The sequence below is a fragment of the Megascapheus bottae genome, chromosome 13, assembly GCF_031878675.1.
Source record: "Megascapheus bottae isolate mThoBot1 chromosome 13, mThoBot2.hap1, whole genome shotgun sequence".
NCBI lineage: Eukaryota > Metazoa > Chordata > Mammalia > Rodentia > Geomyidae > Megascapheus > Megascapheus bottae.
Genome location: NC_143521.1, coordinates 55881221 through 55901702, shown reverse-complemented (window position 1 = coordinate 55901702; position 20482 = coordinate 55881221).

The window sequence follows — 20482 nt, the reverse complement described above, 5'->3', positions numbered from 1 at the left end:
CCGTCTATTTCTTCTTAACCACATAGAGTTACGACTATGCTCATTATAAAATTATTACCATTAGTACTGAGTTAGTTGAACATTTCCTAGGAACAATGGACACATGTAGAATGTGTCATATAAGCATATATTTTTTATAAAGTCAAGGATTGTTGCACACATCCACTTTGGTGTCCTTCCACTAAAGATGTGACTTTTCTAGGCTTTCCTGAAGCCTCTCTGTGCATGGAAGCTAGAATTCACTAATAAACGTATTGATAGATATTTTAGGTGATATGCAAGTGTATTCAAATGTATTCACTGAAATATGGCAAACACAAGGGACAACACAGATAGTGTAATTCCTCAGAAAGGGGAAGTCAGGTGCAACAAAATATATACCAAGATATGGGTGCTTGAAAGGGAGTAGAGTGGAATCAAAAGGAAAGTGGACCATATATGAGGAAGAACAAAGAAGGAAAACGCAGTTAGGATCATTGTGGAAAAGCGAGGCTGAGAGGATGGCTGATGTTCATGAAGATGCATTGTATCCACAGACTGCTCCGTTCAGTGGCAACTCCTTTTATGATTCTAAGTATACAAACCATTCAGGTGTACTATTAACTACAATTATTCTACAGAAATATTTTTCAGGCACTCTAAACTCATATGTGGAATCCACAAAGGCAGCCAAAACCTATTTCCAAATTTAGAAATTTACCGCCTTGACAAATTCTTCCGAGTCCTCCCACCTCCCTATCTCTTCAACCGTGGCTCCGTGCTTCTCCATTTTGGTTGTTTATTTCGATGACAGTCCACATCTCTAATAGGTTTGAGTACACAGTCTTTTTCAAAATTAAAATATTTTGCTCATTCATAGGGTAAGTTCCTAAGAAACTGATGACGACTGGGACAACAAATATCACTTAAACTGAACAGATTTCCTACTGTGGCTAAGTTTAGTTTGAGTCTTTCCATTTTTTTGAGTAACGCCTAGATCCTGATTTTGAGACTTGTCTTCCTGAACAAAATGTACTGTCTGGAAAAACAACTAAAAGGGGCTGGAGGTGTGGCTTGAGTGCTGAAGTATTCAAACAAAAGTCCTCAGTTCAAATACCAGGACTGTCTTCCTCACCAAAAATTTTAAAAAAGAGAGAGGAAAAAGAATGTATTAGAGAACATTTACTCAAGTTTACTTCTGAAAGAAAAGGGACATATGTTTGTTAAACGTATAGACATGTTCATGCCAGGAATCTTAGCTATTCAGGAAGCACAGATCGGGAGAATCCAGGCTCAAATCCAGCCCAAGTTCCCTCCAACACCAAAGACCAAATTCATGAGGCCTCATAACACTAATGGATGCTGAGTGTGACGGCATGCTCCACTCTTCCCCGATTAGTAAAAAGTTTGATAAGATTATATCAGTCCAGACCTATCCAGGCATAAACACAACATCTAATTTTTAAGGAAAATTTAAAAAAGAGATGGGGCTCAATTGGTATGATACCTGCCTATCAGGCACACAATTCTGAGTTCAAACCTCAGTGGTACTCTATACAGAGAGAGAGAGAGAGAGAGAGAGAGAGAGAGAGAGAGAGAGAGAGAGAGAGAGAGAGAGAGAGAGAGAGAGAGAGAGAGAGAGAGAGAGAGGAGAGAGAGAGAGAGAGAGAGAGAGAGAGAGAGAGAGAGAGAGAGAGAGAGAGAGGAGAGAGAGAGAGAGAAGAGAGAGAAAGGAAGGAAAGAAGGGAAGAAGGAAGAAAAGGAGGGAATGGGAAGAGAAAGGGAGGGAGGGAGAGAAGGCAGAAGTAAGACCACAACTTTGCATCCTTCCTACAGTACGTGGTGCATAATGTCAGGGAAAGTGGCAGTGGGGCTCAAGTGGTAGAGCACTAGCCTTATACTGAGAAGCTCAGGGACAGTGCCCAGGCTCACAGTTCAAGCACCACGATCGCCCTCCCCCACCCCCCCCAAAAAGTATGTTGGGGAGTACTTGTCAGGGAATACTTGTTGAATAAATTAAGAGCTGAGTAAGTGATTGCAGGAGGATCACCTGATTTCTCAGCGTGGCAGTTTGCATCTGTGGAAAGGTAGATAGAGCAAGTCAGAATAGTATGTGTAAGGATAGGAGATTAACCAAACGACAGCACAAGAGAAGAGAAAAAAACATAGTACATTAAGAACAGCAGTCACTCATAATTAAGCCCTTGTTTCGTCTGTCTTGGAGGTCCATTAATTTGGCCTTATGTTTCTGAGGTTTGAGCTATTGTAATCCTCTGCTAGGAGAGTCCTAGGTTTGTACTAGTTATTACAAATGAGGGAAACCATTGAGCCTATGTTCCTTAATCAAGTATTGTTGCAGTATCTGACTTTGTTACCTGGTATAATATATATAATATATTTTATATATAAGTATATATTATATATAAATACATAATATATTATATATATGTTTATTTGTTTATTTGAAATAGGAGAGGAAAAATGAAGGGAGGGTTGGGGGAGGGAAATGGGGACAAAAACATGAGAAGGGTATCAATGTGTGAGAAGTAAGGCACCTTCTGTCTGGTGAATATAACTGTAACCCCTCTATACATTAAAATAAAAAACCAATAATAATAGGAAAATAATAATATATGTGTAAGGGATTAAGGAGTCTGTACCAGGTACATGGAGGAATCCTACAGATAGACGTGATGGTAGTGTATCTGTGGAAGGAGCCGGGGAGGAAGAATTAGATTGGATGCACTTCAGCTACTGGACAGTGTTCTGAGAACGTGTGTCAGCTTGCCAGTGACCCCGGACTGCAGGTAGCTAGGTGAGAATGGGCTAGGAAACACCCTTATCTGGTGGGGATCAGCCTGAACCTGGCTTGGCCTAACCTTCCCACTGGCTACCAGTGGAATGGTCAGTGGATGCCTCCACTCCCCCTTGTGGTAGTCCTGGATACAGATCAGAGCAAAGGCCATTATGGAGCCCCAGGGATGCACTTTTCCACAGGGCTCAGAAGCTCTTCCTCTACCTGGAGCCTTTCAGGCCTTTTCCAGGGGTGTTTGACTGGCTCTGGGTATACTCCTAACTAGCACAACCTATCTCTCTATGAGTGACCCTTCCCCTTGTGAGAAGGACGGAAGACAAGTTGCTCCAGCACACACTTGCTGCAGACTTGAAGTCCTCCCTCGGTGTGGACTTCCTTACCTCTTCAATCCAAGGACTTGGGGCCTACCATGTATTCCAGGCCTGGCAGTAGCCATGGGTCATGGCTTGTTATTGAAACAAACCATATCCATCTCCTACTGCTTCACTTTCTAATGATTGTTTGCATAAACAAATAAGAAATGTTGATAGCATCTATGTTGACTGCCCCATGGGAGCGAATGTTCTATGAACTATCCCTATGACAAAGATCAAATCTCCTCCATTGTCCTTCTGGCGCTGAGCTTCTCTAAGTAATCCCATCCCTGCATCTGCTGGGGAAATGGCAAGTGTGCTCACTTTCTTGTTACTTCATGTCCCTGTCATTGCCATGACACCCGTTAAGTCCTATGTCCTGACCATCTCTCTCCTGAGTCTGATGGGTAGAGGAGAGCCACCACGGAAAGTGGGATCAGGATCTGAGCAGTACAACGACTGTGAAGATTATGAACCTCTGGAAGACTTGGGGGCCTCATGTGCTGTATTGAATCAGCATGCCTCCTTAGCACTGCCTGTTTATTTTCTGTTACGCCATCTGCTAAGACAACTCAGCCATTCCTACTTTGTTTAGCTTGAGCCAAGTTACTAGTGTTTGTATTTTCCCTTGCGTTTTATTTGCCAAGAAGTTAAAACCCACATCCAGAAAATGAGCTCACAATTCAAAATGTCTTGCCTATTTAGGCATAAGTTTGGGCCTCTTGGTGGAACATACTTGAGTAGCAGTCACAGTGGTTTCAGCCTGGTCTCTGTTGGTACACGATGGGTAATTCATATGGACTCTCTTCTTATATCAGACTGAGCGAATCAAAGTTCAGCTATGGTGGAATTCACACCTGAATCAATCTTTCAGTGTGGCAAAGAAGTTGGGCCATTTGCCTCTGCAGAATGATCTAACCCAGATTAGGTTGCTGCTATTTGGAAATGGCAAGCCATCCCAAAACCAAGAGAGGCAGAACTTCTAAAACTCTGCTTCTAGGAATATCCACATGGATGTCCCCACTTGCACATTTCAGGGAATGCGTTTCATGTTCACAGCCCTGAGCTTGGCTTAACAGACTTTGTCTTTCTTGAGTATTAAATATAGTCTCTAACTCTATAGCAGTGTGTACTATCTTTGAGGATAGAAACTATTGGCTTCTTTTGAGCTGCCAGTGAGTAGCCTCTGTTGGTTAATTCCAGCTCTAGCTAGATGGGACTCCACATCTTCCCAGAAACTGCATCATCCTATTTTTGCATCGGGATCCTTCCCAGAACATAACCCTCCGTTATTAGAAGTGAAATGTTCAGCAATGTGCTGCTGCCATGTTTGTGCCAAGAACTGCCTGGGCCCAGAGACACCACTAAGGGTGGCAGAACGCAACACCTACAGACCCACTCAACACAGCCCTTCATTCAGCTACTGCTAATATTCTTCTGATATTCAGAAGCAGAAGATCTATTGGTAGAAACCCTTTCAATTTAGGATCAAGAGATCTATTGGTAGAAACTTTGGGGGGAATTTATAAGATGAGACAAGTGGGCAGAGAGATACTGGAAGCAATGGTGAAGAACCGATGCCTGTGAAGACGGAACTGTCACATGAGGGAGTAGAAATCACCGTGATGGTCTATGAATGACTCACCAAACTGAATTGGGGGTCTTCTTGCTAGCATCACCCATCAGAGTCACACGCATGCCACTGTCTAGCTCTTGTCCCCAGGGCACCTAGACATTGGTTGTGAACTGCACTAGGCATGCATAGATTAGCAGTAAGGGAAGGCAAGGTACAGGGATCCATCAGTTGAGGCCATCATTCAACTGTTTCTCCACCAAGCAAACACTCTTTGCAGCACCATAGCATGGCTGCCTCACTTGCTTTGGGGGCATGGCCACTTGAGCTTCACTAAAGCACTGATAACTAAAAGTGTGGTGTAAAGATTCTCTTTTCAGGACTGCACAAGAGGCAAATGATGATAATCAAAGACAGATCATCTGATTCACCACAGAATCTATAGCTGTAACTCAGCATGATGACTGGCTCCCACTTCCCAGAACACCACCTGCACGAAGGGACCTGACCCTTCCTCAAGCCTGTGATTATGCCTGCAGATTGTGCTTCCTGCGTCATGCATGGAGAGGCAGAATAATGGGAATGAGAAAGGGAAGACAAAATGTGAAGTGGGATTAGGGAGCTGGTGTCAAAGGCAAATTTGGTTTGGAACATTTGTGGAAAATCAGTAGAAGCTCCTTTCAAGGAGTGTTAAATAAGAAAGACATGGTGCATTTCTCTACACGGAGATTACGGTTAAATAGCCAAGAAGATTCAAGGAAGGATGATGAGTGATTACTGAATAGAACTATCATGGGTTGGGGATGAGGTTAGATGGTTTTGAAACTTACTTTTTAACCTTAAAAATCTCATTAGGATCCAAAACTTAATGCTAGAATTATTTTTCAAAAAAAAAATGAAAGAACTGGGCCAGGAGTTTAGCCTAGTGGTAGTGCTTGCCTAGCATGCACAAAGACCCAGTTCCGATTCCACAGTACTACTTACATAGAAAAAAGCCAGCAATGGGTGCTGTGGCTCAAGTGATAGAGCACTAATCTTGAGAAAGCCCAAGGACAGTGCCCAGGCCTTGAGTTCAAGGCCCAGGACCAGCAAAAAAACCAGAAAGAATTAAGACTTAGAGATGATGGATCTGCCTGAACTCTGTAGGCAAAGAAGTGATGCAAAAAAGATGAAACTGCTTAATTTTCTGGTGTTAATCTATTTTATATTTTAAAAAATTAAATGTATCTGGTTACTTGCAATCATAAAATGTTAGAGCTTATAAAAATACTAGAGATTATTCTATAGATCTGTAGTTGGCAAACTTTCTTGGTGAAAGGCCAGACCATAAATATGTTAGGCTTTGTGGAACAGAAACTCTCTGTCACAACTGCTCAACTCTTCTGTCATCCAGCAGAGGCAGCCAAGGACAGTCTGTAAATGGCTACAGCAGCTATGTTCAAATACAACTACGTTTACAGAACTAGACAGTTGTTATAACGGCCGTTAGTTGACCCTAGATCGAACATTCAAAGCATACCATGGTGTAGTGAGAAGTAGTTTTCTCATGGTTACTTACCAGGACAGTGCTGAAAGAAAATTTTATTTATTTAGTTGGTTTTTGCCTCTATGTGTGTATACTGAAAGCATTGAATTGATCTCCTGGGTCTTCGGTTCTCTAACAGAAGAGGAAGCCAGTTACTTACCTGCAGATGGAGATTGGAAGGGATCCAGAATCCTGCAGTACCACACGAAGTCAATGATGGGGAGACATGACAGGTTTGAAAAAAAAAATTGGTGATGATCGATGGGCACTACTAGAGGCTGACATAGAAGGAGAAATCTTGGAAGAGACAAAAATGGTCCAGATGGGAATCCTGAATCGGGAGGGTTGGTCCTGGTGAGGTGGGCTCAGGGCAAGCTTTCTTGCATTTCACATTTGACAGCAATGAGAGGAAGTTCAAGTTTCAAGTCCCCACTTGAGGATAGGGAGACAGGGCTGTGCTTGTGGGGAACATGGCAAGCAGGTGGATTAGAAATTAGACACCGTGATCACTTCCTGAACAAAGCAGGCCATTGAAAGTGGTCATTCCCCCACCCTGACAGTTTTCCCTAGGTTTCACGGCCTGTTTTCACACATATTATTCTTTGTTCCTCCTTGATGGCATCTCTTCTTCCTGTCCCTTCTTCTGGTATTTTCTCCAAGCCAAACAATTTCCCTTTCTTGAGGAGTATGAAACTATTAGTCATGCTTCATAAGTGAGGAAGGAAATGCAGGGAAATTAAAGATTGTGCTTCAGGTTGCATGTCATGTGTGGGTCAACTTGCTGTCACTGGTCCAGCTTGTGTCAGCCCAGAGGAGCTGCTGTCAGGAAATTCCACACGTGGAGTGACAAAAACAAGAAGCATTTAGTTTCCACAGTTCTGAAAACAGAGAAGTTTGAGAACAGGTCATCAGCCAATCTGATGTCAGGTGAGCGCCGTCTTTCTGCTTCAAAAATAGCCTGTTCTTTATGTAGCACCTCTTGAACAAGAGAAAAATACTCTTCTATCTCTTCTTACAAAGACAGTAATCCTATTCACAAGGGCTCCAATCATTTCCCAAATGCCTACATCCCAATGCTATTCACTGGGTGTTAAGACATCGACATACGATTTTAGGGGGACCTCCACTTGTGACCTCTGCATGAAGAAATCAGGGACTCTTATATCTTGGAATGTATTGCTTTTTTGTTTCTCTTTTTGTTGTTTTTGTTATGGGGGGCAGTTATAGCAAATTTAAATATTTTCTCGTGAGTTCCCTGAGATCTTCCTCCTGTATCCTACTCTTGTGTTCCTCACTCATACCTGGAAGAGAGGATGCCTGGGTCATTCACAGATAAAACTGAATGGGAACTCATACAGGCTTTGACTCATAGTCATACTCTCTTAGAGTTCAAACAGAATAGATTCAACCCAGACATTGGGTCGGATAATTACCACACATTTAAAAAAATGCATAAGTGTTATTCAGATCAGTGTGGGAGAAGCAGAGTCACTGCCAGAGTAGGGGCATCTTATATTCAGTCAGAGAATTCTCTCTCTCTCTCTCTCTCTCTCTCTCTCTCTCTCTCTCTCTCTCTCTCTCTCTCTCTCTCTCTCTCTCTCTCACACACACACACACACACACACACACACACACACACACACATACACAGGTCCTATATAAACATGTAGGGAGAAGGAATCACTTCCAGGAAAGTTGTGGCATCTTAGAACCTCATATAGTCTTGGGTCCTAGGAAATAATATGCTGAATAATCACTGTTAACTGGTCATGAGTGAGTGGTTATCAAGTGACATGACAAGAGTTTTAATGGATGCAAAATACAATCAAAGCCCAGGACTGGCAATGTCCTCTTCCAGAGATAAGGTAGGTCAGAGCTACTGAAATAAAGTGACTAATAGCCTGGATACTGAGGCAAACAATGTATGTTACTATAATGAGAATATCATAATATTTCTTATACACGAATACCTACCTTGGGATCAGAAGGCAAGGGACATGAAGACTGAGAGGAGACATGGATTTGTATAATGCACACATGTGATGTCCTTTAATCCAGTGGCTTCTTGGATTGAATTGTATAAGCACTTCACTTTGACAACAAAGAAAATAAGTCCCAGAAAAATAAGGCTATTTTCCCAAGGTGGTGCTATTAGCCCGAAATAGAGCCCAAATTCAAGGCTGGCTGGTTCAGACTGACTCCAAAAGGAAGATCACAGAGGCCCATGTGCCAAATGAATACAGTGAGGTGCTTGTGTCAGGACTGGAAGGGAGACAAAAGAAGAAAAACAAACCACTGTAAACCTGTGAAAAATCTTCAGTGTCCTGTTCCATGGGGATTTGTTTTAATGCAGTCACAAAAAAAAATGGGAAATTCTGTCAGGAATCCTTATGGCGAGAGCAGGAGACTTAAAGTCATAAAAGCACTTTCACAAGATAGAAGCCATTTGCATCAGGCTTCAGCAAACTGATCTGGCTTCCAGTCCCCAGGACCAACCAAAATCTCCATAGCAACAGGCAGAGGGTGACTTAAAGGAGTTTGTGGGGCCTTGACCACAGTTCTCCTTAAAGTCCCCTGACTGGAAGCAGATTAGAGCATGTCAGACACAAAGATCCTACTTGCCTGTATGTTCAGGAGTAGCCAAGACTTAACCAGCTGAGAGCCTTAATCGAGTGAGGATGCCATGTTTCTACATGTACATACATGCTAACATCTCATGGCTAATGTGATTGCTTTTGCAGACAGCCTGTCACTGCAGAGAGGCTTTGACAGGGCCCAGGCTGAGGGTTTGCACCAATGTTCTTTGAGTTAGGCTATGTTCCCTTAACCGACATTTTTAGATGCCATTTGTCTCGATTCTTCCATTCACCTCTACTGAGAAATGACCTTACAAGATACTGGCACACTGTAAATCAAGGTTTCCATTGCGTTTGAGTCCTGACTTTTGTTCCTATGATACTCCAGACACTCTGAGACTACACCAAATTATCCCTGACTACCGGATGAGGAAAGCTTAAACCAGAAACTCTGTTATGTTAGCAGAATTGCACAGGGAAATTTATCCTTTCATGTATTTCTTAATCCCTTATGTCCCAGAAAAGTCATTACTGAATTAAATGTTTTATTTCATGATGGTGATAAGCTTAGTCAAGGAATATGAACATCTCCCTTTATTTATTAATTTTTGTATCTCATTCCCATTGTTGTTAGTCTAGCAACGTAAAACCATTTTTAGCTGGTCCAGCTTTAACAGTTAGTGTCCTAATTTTCTACAGTAAGAAGATCATGGTCTAAGTTTTACCCTGAACAACAAAAAAATAAAAACCTAACTGAAAACTAACTAAAGAAAAGGGGGAGTGGGGCTGAGGACATGATTATTCAAGTATGAGAGCCTGAATTCAAATTCTAATACAACTACAACTAAGCCAGAACAGTAAAGACAACTGTAAATATGTGACTGCCATGATGTGGATGGGACTCTATCAGCACTTATTATTAGTGGCCTGTCTTTTCTAGAAAACCAAAGAATAGCCTCAAATTCACCTGTGTCTCTCCAGTAACTGTGACTCCTCAGTAAATGAAACCCAGAGCTTCTGTATTTATCATTTCTTTGCCTCCCATACTCTTGATACATCCATCTCTTAAAAAATTATTGTAAAGGTGTTGTACAGAGGGGTTACAGTTACAGTAATGAGTATATTTCCTTTTTGTATTTTGGTCGGTTGTGGGGCTTGAACTCTGGGCCTAGGTGCTGTCCCTTAGCTCTTCAGCTCAGGGCTACTGCCCCTACTCCTTGCTTAATTAGAGATAAGAGTCTCAGAGACTTTTGTGCCCAGGTTGGCTTTGAACTGTGATCCTCAGATCTCAGCCTCCTGAGTAGTTAGATTACAGGCATGAGCCACTGGCACATAGCTGTACATTTCCTTTTGAACAGTGTCATCTCCTCCTTCGTTCTCTCCCAATTTTTCCTCTTCCAATTTCTCTCCCTACAAAGCTGCATAGTTCAATTCTACAAAATGTCTAGTGGGCTTCCCTGCTGAAGGGTTTACTCTTTGCCCCGTGGTTTCTGTGCTTCCCCTTTCCTTCCTTAAATTGGATATGTTTATACACAAGCTAGAGGGTATAGAAATATAAAAACAGTGACAGAAAGAATTAACCAAACAAAAAAGAAAATAAGAACCCTGAACAATATACTATAAAACCTCTTAGTTCCATTTCTTGGCATTCATTTCTATAAGCATAATTTCATATGATTTTATGCGTGTAGCTATTGAGTCCTTGCAGTCCTCTCCTAAGAATATCTTCCTTGGTTCTCACTGAGTGAAAGTTGATATTGCTATTTAATTAGTCATGTCCATGTGTAATTATTGTTTTTTTTACTGTCTTTTGAATTTAGTTGTACATTATAGTTATTACAAATTAGGAAAACCATGCAGACTATGTTTCTTTGGGTCTAGCTTACTTAGTAAAATTTCTTCCAACTCCATTTCCTTACAAATAGGGCCACAAAATGCTTTTGATAGAGGCATAGAATTCCACCTGTGTATCTACACCACATTGAAGGACATCTGGGTTGGTTCTATATCTTGGCTATGGTAAACATTGCTTCCATTACCATGATAATACAGCTTAGCCTTCAAATGTCCATCAAAACTGAATTTTTCATCCCTCCTTCCAGTTTCCCTCCTCATACTTTTATACTTGAGTAATGTAAAAATTTTTACAGATTTTAAAACTAGCTATTACATGTAAATCAGAAGATAGATGTGTGTAAGTTGTCATGTTTGCTCTAGCTATCAATGTAGTGTGCTATTTTTGTGGATGATGGGTATATTTATACATTTATATATAGACTCTGCATTTCTTTACTATTTTTATGGTTCCTTAAAAATTTCCTATTAACTATAAGTATAGGAAGCATTCTTTATTTTTGTGTATGTGATGGGGGGGGGGTCATGGGACTTGAACTCTGGGCCTGGGTGCTGTCCCTGAGCTCTTCATCTGAAGGCTACGGCCCTACCCTTGAGCCAAGCCCCACTTCCCCTTTTCTAGAAGTTAATTGGAAATAAGAGTCTCAGGTCCTTTTGTGCCCAGGCTGGCTTTGTACCTTGATCCTCAGATCTCAGCCTCCTGAGTAGTTAGAATTACAGGCATGAGCAACCGTGTCCAGCAAGCATTCTTTACTTAAAAGTAAAAAGTAAAAGGATGGTTTGTACTAATATCTGACTTTTTTTTCAGTTAGAAGAATTACTTGATGTGTTCTGATTCTGATGATTCGGTTCTGACTGTGGTAGTCTGTCAGCTGAATTTTCTGCCAATTGAATTTCCCACAGCCTCTTCTATATTAGAGAAATGACACTTTAGTTCCCCCTTTTCCAGGCAGGGCTAGCCTTCTACTCTTATCACAAAGCAGCTGTAGAAGATGGACCTTCAACCAACTGAACTCCTCTTAAAACTACAAGAGACAAAAATCATTTAGGGAGTTAATGGGGCAGGACAGATAGGTGAGGAGACAGGGAAATTTAATACTTTTTAAACAAACATGAAAAGGGCTAGACTCAAAAGTTCAAAGCAGAAAAGAAACTACAAAAGTAAAGAAGTTTCTTTCCATATCTCTTTCTTTCTTTCTTTCTTTCTTTCTTTCTTTCTTTCTTTCTTTCTTTCTTTCTTTCTTCTTTCTTCCTTTCCTTCCTTCCTTCCTTCCCTTCCTTCCTTCCTTCCTTCCTTCCTTCCTTCCTTCCTTCCTTCCTTCCTTCCTTCCTTCCTCTCTCTCTCTCTCTCTCTCTCTCTCTCTCTCTTTCTTTCTTTCTTTCTTTCTTTCTTTATTTCTTCCTTTCTTTCGTTGATCATGGGGCTTGAATTCTGGGCCTGCCCATTGTCCCTGAGCTCTTCAGCTCAAAGCTAGTACTCTACCACATGAACTACACACCACTTCCCATTTTCTGGTGATTAATTGGAGATCAGAGTCTCACGGACAGACTTTGAACCATGATCCTCAGAGCTTAGCCTCCTCCATAGCCGCCAGTAATCAGCTCCATATTATTCTTTTAAATGATAAATTATGAGATTAAGAGAAACAGGAAGGGCTACTGAAATCTACTTTCTCCTTTAAAATGTTAGTAGCTTTCAAAATCTGTCTTGTTTGTTAAAATGGTAAAATTGCAGAATATTTCATGGAAAGATAGAGATGGAAACAATGGAAAGCTTGTCTGAAAAAATGGAAATCCTATACTTTACCAGAATTTTGGGGTGAGTCTTGCCCATCTCACCTATCCAAACCATTGTCTAAGGATTGGCTGTCCCTAGGCTAACATGACCCAGAAGTATCCTTCACGTACTAAAGGTATACAATCCACAGCTAGGACTCACCATTTAGAAATTTTAATTCTATTTTCATTTCTTTTGTGGAGAGCACAAAATCTCTCTCTTTTTCACTTTTCTTAACTTGATCCCTGTTTTGCTAAAATAAATTCTTACTAAAATCTTTGTCAGACTGAGGCACACATGAATTCCAGTCCCAGTTCTGACATTTGCTAGCTGTGTGGCCTTGGGAAACAACTTCACTACATTAAATCTTGTCTTTATATGAAAATGATCATCCTAATTCCTCTAAAATGGTATATGTTAAGTCTTTAACATAATTTCCTCACATAGTGTGCATTCAACATTTGACCTTGAACTCCTTATAGATTCCTATACCTGTCCTCAGACTCAACTTTCTCATATCTCAGGCTTCTTAGTGGTAAGAGATTACAGGAATGTGTAACTATATCCACCTTCTTTCTGTGCCTTTTATTTAAAAGAAAGAATGGGTAGGAGTACTGAAAAGCTATTGACATTTTCCCGCATTCATCTTTTTAAGCTCATATAGTTATCCTGAGCATCTAGTTTTGAAGAAGGAGAAAGGATATGTGTACTGAATCTAGACCCTGTCTTATGGAGACTAAAGAACATTACATAGATTCGTGTGGAACACTTAAGAGCCATGTGCCTTCAGGGTCAGGAAATTGTGTGAGACAATAGATCTTCACAGCCCTCTGCCTTCAAAGGACTTAGCCTATTAAGAGATGAATTCAAGGACAGATAGTGGCATAGAATGTTATTCAAAGTCTTTATGTCAAAAACACTGCAATGTGTTAGATAAAGGAAACTGTCCACAGTAGACGCCCTGCCTGCAGCAAACATTGAAGCCATTTCCTTAGTGGAAAAGGCTGGACAAGTTCCAAGTGACCAGTCCCTTGATGTTCAACCAATATAAATATTATCCTGCAGCTGCCATAAAATGAAGCTCTGTGCTTTTAATTCACTTCCTCTGGATAAAAAACAGCTCAAGGTCTGGTGTGCACAAGAGGCCACAGAGGTTTGGAAGTATAGATCTACTCATTGGCATGAATGAAGGAAAGGGTGAGAAAAATGTCTGCCAAATAAATGATCTCTGTACATTTCCTACAGTAGGTGTATGTGCAATCTTGGGAGAACTCTGAGGTGGTCTAACTCAAACTCTTGTTAAATCAGATGCTATATATATATTTTTTTTTTCTTCAGATGTCCCTTTGCATGCTAAGCAAAGGCAGATAAGTCCAGGAAATCCTGTGAAATAGATCCACTTGTCCACCCATAAGTTTTAAGGATATTTATTGTCCAGAATATATTGAATAAATCAGTAATCTCTGAGGCCCTGCCTGGGAAAGAATGCTGGTTTATAAACCTGAATCAAGGGAGAATGGACTAGAAGGAAGACCATTTAGATCTAGGTAAAGTGAGGAAGCAAATTGCCTTTGACATGTCTTAGTGGGAAAGAGCATTATTCTGGGAAGCAAGAAAGGATGTCAGACCAACTAGAGTTAGATTTCTGCCTTCCTGTGGTGTTGGCTTTAACTGATCATCTAAATTCTCTAAATCCTGGGTCCTCTTTGGCCAAATGAGAATAATACAAATGTCTTCTGTTGGGTTATTTCCATGAAAGAATAGAAACACTTAGCACACAATAGCTGCTTATAAATATGATTTCTGTCCTCCCTTCCCTCGATGTAGCTCTTCTGACTCTGCCTTGAGTGTGTCCCTATGTATGTTTTTCCATTTTCTTCCATAACCAACAAATTAGAAGAGAGGGTGCTCCCTCAGGCAGGAACATTTCACATTGCGCTCAGAAGTTCCCAGATGTGGGCCCCGTGGAGAAAATCATCCCTCTGAGTTTGCAAATAGCTTTACGTGACAGGCGTGTGTGAGATGGCTTTTAGAAATCTCATGGCTGCAAGGTGGAAAACGGCCAGTTCCATTTCTCTGGCCTCCTGTCTCCTGTCACTCATCACACCAACTGCTGGCTTCCCCACACCTGCAATTAGCAACTGGTGGCCTTTAAAAGTACCTTGCCCCACTGTGCTTTTTACCTGTCTTTCTAGGGAGACCTAAATGTGCCTTGACGCTAATAAACCTGGAATTATTCCATTTTATCGAGTTTTAGGCTGACAGCAAGGATGAGAAAACCATGAAAAAGCAAGCAGGGCATTATCCGTTATCTTGGGGACCAGATTGAAGTGTGTGACACATTCCTAGAGGTGTTCTACATTTCTAACAAGAGCACCGAATGGACTCCCGCTTCCGGCTGTGCCTGGGGTTGGGAGAGATCACCCCTCACCTCATTCTTCATGTAATTGTTCCATCAGACTTTACAAGAGGGCCTGGTTTGGCTGGCGTGTTTGTCTCCTGTTCAGTATATGAAGGCTGGCAGCTGCTCTGGGCTCTAGGATTTAAAAACAAAGTGTGTGTGTTGGACACACATACTTGCATTATTATTGCTATTGTTCTCATTATTTTCTTTAAGTAGTTGTACAAAGGGGTTTCAATTAAACTTGTTAGTTTATTAGAACAATACATCTTGATCCACTCCCCTCCTTTCCTCATTCTCCCCTTGTCTCTCCCAGCCCTGCTCATCTCCTCAAGTTTCTCAGTCCCATATTCCATACATTAAATGTTATGACTCCATTTTTCCATTCTTTCTTTCTTTCTCCATCTACTTGTCTTCCCTGGACACCATAAGTTGCTACTTTCTGGTATCTATCTTGTCAACTGAAAGTTAGTTGTACAAAGAAGTTGCACTCTTGGAATTCTCCCCTGAATAGATCATACCTCTGTTTGTGCATAGATGCATGTGATTCTGTATGTGTTTACATGTTTGACTGCATCCTTCAGGCCTCAATATTGGCAAGATGATGGCGAATGAAACAACTAGCGCTTGGTGAATGCAGTCACTACTACACAAATCTACATATATCTTCTCGGCTTAACCCATGGCTCACCATCGCCCCATGAATGGCTTTTCCACTGTTAACATCAATGTAACCCCAAATGCCACACTAGAAGAGATTCAAGGAGGGAGAGATGATTTCTAAGTTTCCACTTCATATCGTTAAGAACAGGGGCTCTGCTCTTAAGTTACCTGACTTTTTTTCCTTCCCCAACTGCTACTCTTTCCAGTATGACAGGCTTCTGTTGAACAAATTATTCTTGGTGTCTCTTCTATTTTCTGAAAAATGAGGGGAGAATCGTATCGGCTTCCTAAGGTTGTAGAGGGCATATAAGGAGTTATTCACTTTCCCTTTAGCAGTCAGGATCAAAGTGATCATTCAGTTCTTGTTAAAGTTTATTTATTATTTTGCATGGAAGACAACAGAGCTCCAGGGAGGGGAAGATTTCGCCCCTTAGGTCACGCGGCCATTAGCAAACAACACAGGCTGAGCAAGAGGTTTCTAAACAATCCTGTAAACCACAGGCCCCTGTAGCCACACAAAGTGTAGTGCTCCAACGAAAGGTGGAAGCAAGGGCCCCTGGGTTGGTCATAAAGAACCAGCACTGGAAGGCTCCTGGAGCAGATGAGGACCAGTAAGTATTCATGAAAGCACAGCTGGAGGTTGGCCCAGAGGGACCTAGTAAAGTCAGGGAGGCCACTGCTCATTGGGCATCTCAATGAAGGTGGCACAAGACACCTCTCTTTCACCTAGGCTACAGCACTTGCTACTGAGCTGCCTCCCTTTATATGAAATTTCCCCACTATTTACATGCACAGGATTGTGTTTTTGAGAACGTGAGTTTGATCCTGATCCTATCAAACCTCAGATGACCAAGCATCCCTCCACTATCTGGCTTCTGGTTTTCATGTAGACTTCTGGCAGTCCGTCTACCCCTTGCATTCTTCTCTGAGAACCAGTCATACAGTCTCCGGAGCTCCCCCTTCTGCCCCCACCCCACAGCACTGGATCCTCTCAGGATTCCACCAACCACAGCAATGTCGTTCCTTCACCTTGGCCCTCCAGGTGTGATCCCAAATCAACTTTCTTTTGTAACCCCATCAAGCTGTAGATTTGTGTTCTTAGCAGCAAAAGATGAAATCACTGCATAGAGAAAGATCTGATGGCACCCGTGGAAAGACACTTGCTGAAACTCACCTCTAAGTAATTGACTTTAGCAGAGCCCATGGAATGGAAGGGTTGGAAGTTGGGGGGCCAACATCAACGATTGTAAAGCCCCACAAATGCTTCCAGGTGGTTCCTGTGGCTCTTATTATAAGCAGTGTTAACAGTATCCATAGAGGCATTGAGTTTTTATTTGAGGAGCTCATAATGGGTTTTTCAGTGCTAAGGAATGAGTCTTTATCATTAGCCTGTATGATGAAACTGCATGAGAGAAAATTTCAGTGAGATAAAAACAGAAATCCACCACCAGAAGGGGAATCTGTTAAAATTTGTTGCTGCTAATGTTGGTAGAAGACCAAATGAAGCAGATATCTACTTGGACAAACATCTAAAGTGTGTAAAAAAAAAAAGTGGGCCGGGAGTTTGGCCTAGTGGTAGAGTGCTTGCCTAGTATGCACGAAGACCCGGGTTCGATTCCTCGGTACCATACATATACATTGAAAAAAGCTGGAAGTGGTGCTGAGGCTCAAGTGGTAGAGTGCTAAGCCTTGAGAAAGTCCAAGGACAGTGCTCAGGCCCTGAGCCCAAGCGCAGGACTGGCAATAAATAAATAAATAAATAAATAAATAAATAAATAAAACCTTTAAAAAAAAAAAAAAGTAAGTTCCTTGCAAAGTACTCACCACGTTCTCATTCCTGTAATTCTAGCTACTCAGGAGGCTGAAATCTGAAGGTTGTGGACTGAGGCCAGCTTGAGCAAGAAAGTCTGTCAGACAAGAATATCCAATTAATTACCATAAAGCCAGAAGTAGAGCTGTGGCTCAGGTAGTAGAGTTCTAGCTTTGAGCAAGAAAAGCCCAGGGACAGTGCCCTCAGTGTCCTGGGCTCAAGCCCCAGAATAAGCACTAACAAATAATCTACCTCCCAAAGTAAGGTCCTTAAAGCTTATGGTTATCCTTTATACTATACATTAAATAAGTACTTTGAAAAATAGAAAAATAATGTGAATTGAAATCATGTCACTTAGCTAGTCCTTGTCAACACGAATTTTACTATCTCTTTCAGACTTAATCATCCAATGTGAGACCTTTGATTTTGTTTATTTTATAAAAGAGAAAGTGAGCATCTTGAATTTCTCTACCATATAGCAGCTCAATGCTTAAAGTTTTATTATAATTATTTTAGAATTCAATTCTTTCTCAACATAAAAATCTACCTTCATCTACTATCATGAAACACTGGATGCATTTAGAAATTAGATTTTGAAGTAGTCCTGATAATGTTGTCAATGGCTTTAACATGAAACATTGATATGTACTGGAGGTATTGTTTAAGAGATAGAGTACTTACCTCAAAAGTATGAAGTCGGGCCGGGAATTTGGCCTAGTGGTTAAAGTGCTTGCCTAGCATGCACAAAGACCTGGGTTCGATTCCTTGGTACCACATACATACAAAAAGCTGGAAGTGGTGCTGAGGCTCAAGTGGTAGAGCTCTAGCCTTGAGAAAGTCCAAGGACAATGCTCAGGCCCTGAGCTCAGGACAAGGACTGGCAAAAAAAAAAAAGTATGAAGTCCTGAGGTCAAACCACAATATCATAACCATCACAAACAACAACCAGAAAACTATGAAGTGACGTAGTGATGTCTCAAACTTATGCTGAGGTAAAGTTATTTCAGTGACAATTTTATTTGAATCACAAGTTGCATTAGTCTGTGTGATATCTTCCACTGCCACAAGAAACCAGTGTAAGGCAAAATACTTTCATCTTCCTGCATCTTAGTTCAGAAAGACTGTCTGAACTCCAACTACAGATCCAGCAATGCTTTTGAGACCTCAGTTCAAGAGCATAGGAAATCCATCTAAGTAAACAACTTGTTAAATGTACATTGAAGAGCTCTGCCTAATCTTCTGTTAAAAGTGATTAACCTGTAATGACATAAAAGATAAGAAATACAAAGACTCTAATAGTGTAGTGTAAGTTCTTAAGCAATAAGGAGCAAGCTCAACTTGAGTGTATGGGTTAACATCATTTGGGGACATGAATCACTGTATAAAGGTGTTTCTAAATGCCGGATATGTAAAGCCTCTCCAGGCTAGCTGTAACAGATGAACACTTGTAACTGACCATGAAGTTGAAACCTGGTTAAATGAAGTACCCTCCCTGCCCACCCTCAAAGTCTACCATTCTCACTTGTACAAAAATAGAAGGAAAAAGTACTCAATGACTATTATGCTTTTAAGTTCACTAATACTAATTTTTATAATTTGTTTTCCTTTTGTTGCATAAGTACTTAGAATATCCTCAGTTTTGTGTGTAGACCCACCCACCATGGAGGCTGACCTTAGCTTATTCCAGTAAAGAAAAGTTGTGTTTCTTCTTGCATTGTGATTATGACATTGAGATGTAAAGAACCATTTTGCTCTTAAGAGTTTCAATAAGATGTTTAGGGACAGAGTATCATGACGCCAGCTGCAAAAACTTCAGCCAAGACATGTGAAGAACTACTGAATGCATAGGAGTATACTTTTTATTTCCATTCTCTGCAATTTAGTGTTTTCAAAGGAAAATCACAGAAGAAAGGATGCCTTTTCTGATGATTGCATCGGAAGTTACTGCCAGTTAGGCAGTAGGCAACTCTCCAATTCTATTTTCATGTTACTTGTTACAATACAATATGTTATTTTTGTTTTAAGAACATCTTTTCTTTCTGTACTAACCATCCTTTTCCCTGAGATAACAGAAAGTCATTGTGAGGCAGGGGTCTACCTGGCCTATTTTTCATTTTCCTCCAATTATTAGAACACTACTGGCACATCATAGATGCTCAAGAAGTTTGTTGACTAGGAAATGGCAAAAAGTAGAAAAGCAGAATAAAACACAAATTATTGAATGGAATGGTTGGCATATAGGTAGTCAGAAGCTTTAAAGAAACACCTGCAAATGAACTGTGGTTTTGTGACTGTCTCACTGTGCTCGGGTTCATTTTTGATCTGCTCTCCCCACCTGCCTGGGGCTTGTTGTGAGCTTTGCAGCATTCTGACTCTTGATTTGATCCTGTCTGATTCCACTCTTGGTCTTGACACCTAAAGTTTATGATGTCAAATCTACACTTTTTCCTAGACTTGGTTTCTTGTCCTTCTGACACCAGCAAGTACTTTGCTTCTCAATTTCCAGCTCTCAGAATTCATCTCCAGTCAAGGATTACTGGTGCCTCATTCCCAACAACCTTAGCAGTGGCATGCACCTTTTAGTCCAAGGCTGGTCACAGTAGCGATAGAAAGATGTTCCTAAATACCTTTTGGCCTAGGTAAGCTTTGTGCTATTTGTATTTGAGGCTGCAAGTTCTTTGGGATGCAAATCTCCTTGAAGACCCCAGCATTTTAATAGACTGGCTCTCTTACAGTGTGGCTTTGCTGTATCTTGAGGATCAATTTCCTGTATAACATTTATATGACATGATAGAATTCTAGCTTCCTTTATTGTTCCATATCCCCAAATCTTTCAAGATAAGCATTATTATTTATATCATACTGGCAAGAAAGCTAAAGTCCATGAAGTCTACCAGCCTTCTCTGAAATTATGTCAGTAACAGATGTAGGACTACACCCCAAGATTCCTTAAGGCAAGATTTTCTAGTGTGTATTTTCCTTCCCTGCCTTTGTTGAGCCCATTTCATTTGACCTTAGAGGAAAAAGCTGTATTCTCTTCTATTTTGTGTTAATATTTCTATCAAAATTGATTGTCTCATTAGAGCCAGTCCAGTCACAAGTCTGGCTAAGACATGTCATCTGATTCACCATTAGTCCTTGGACTTGAATTAATGA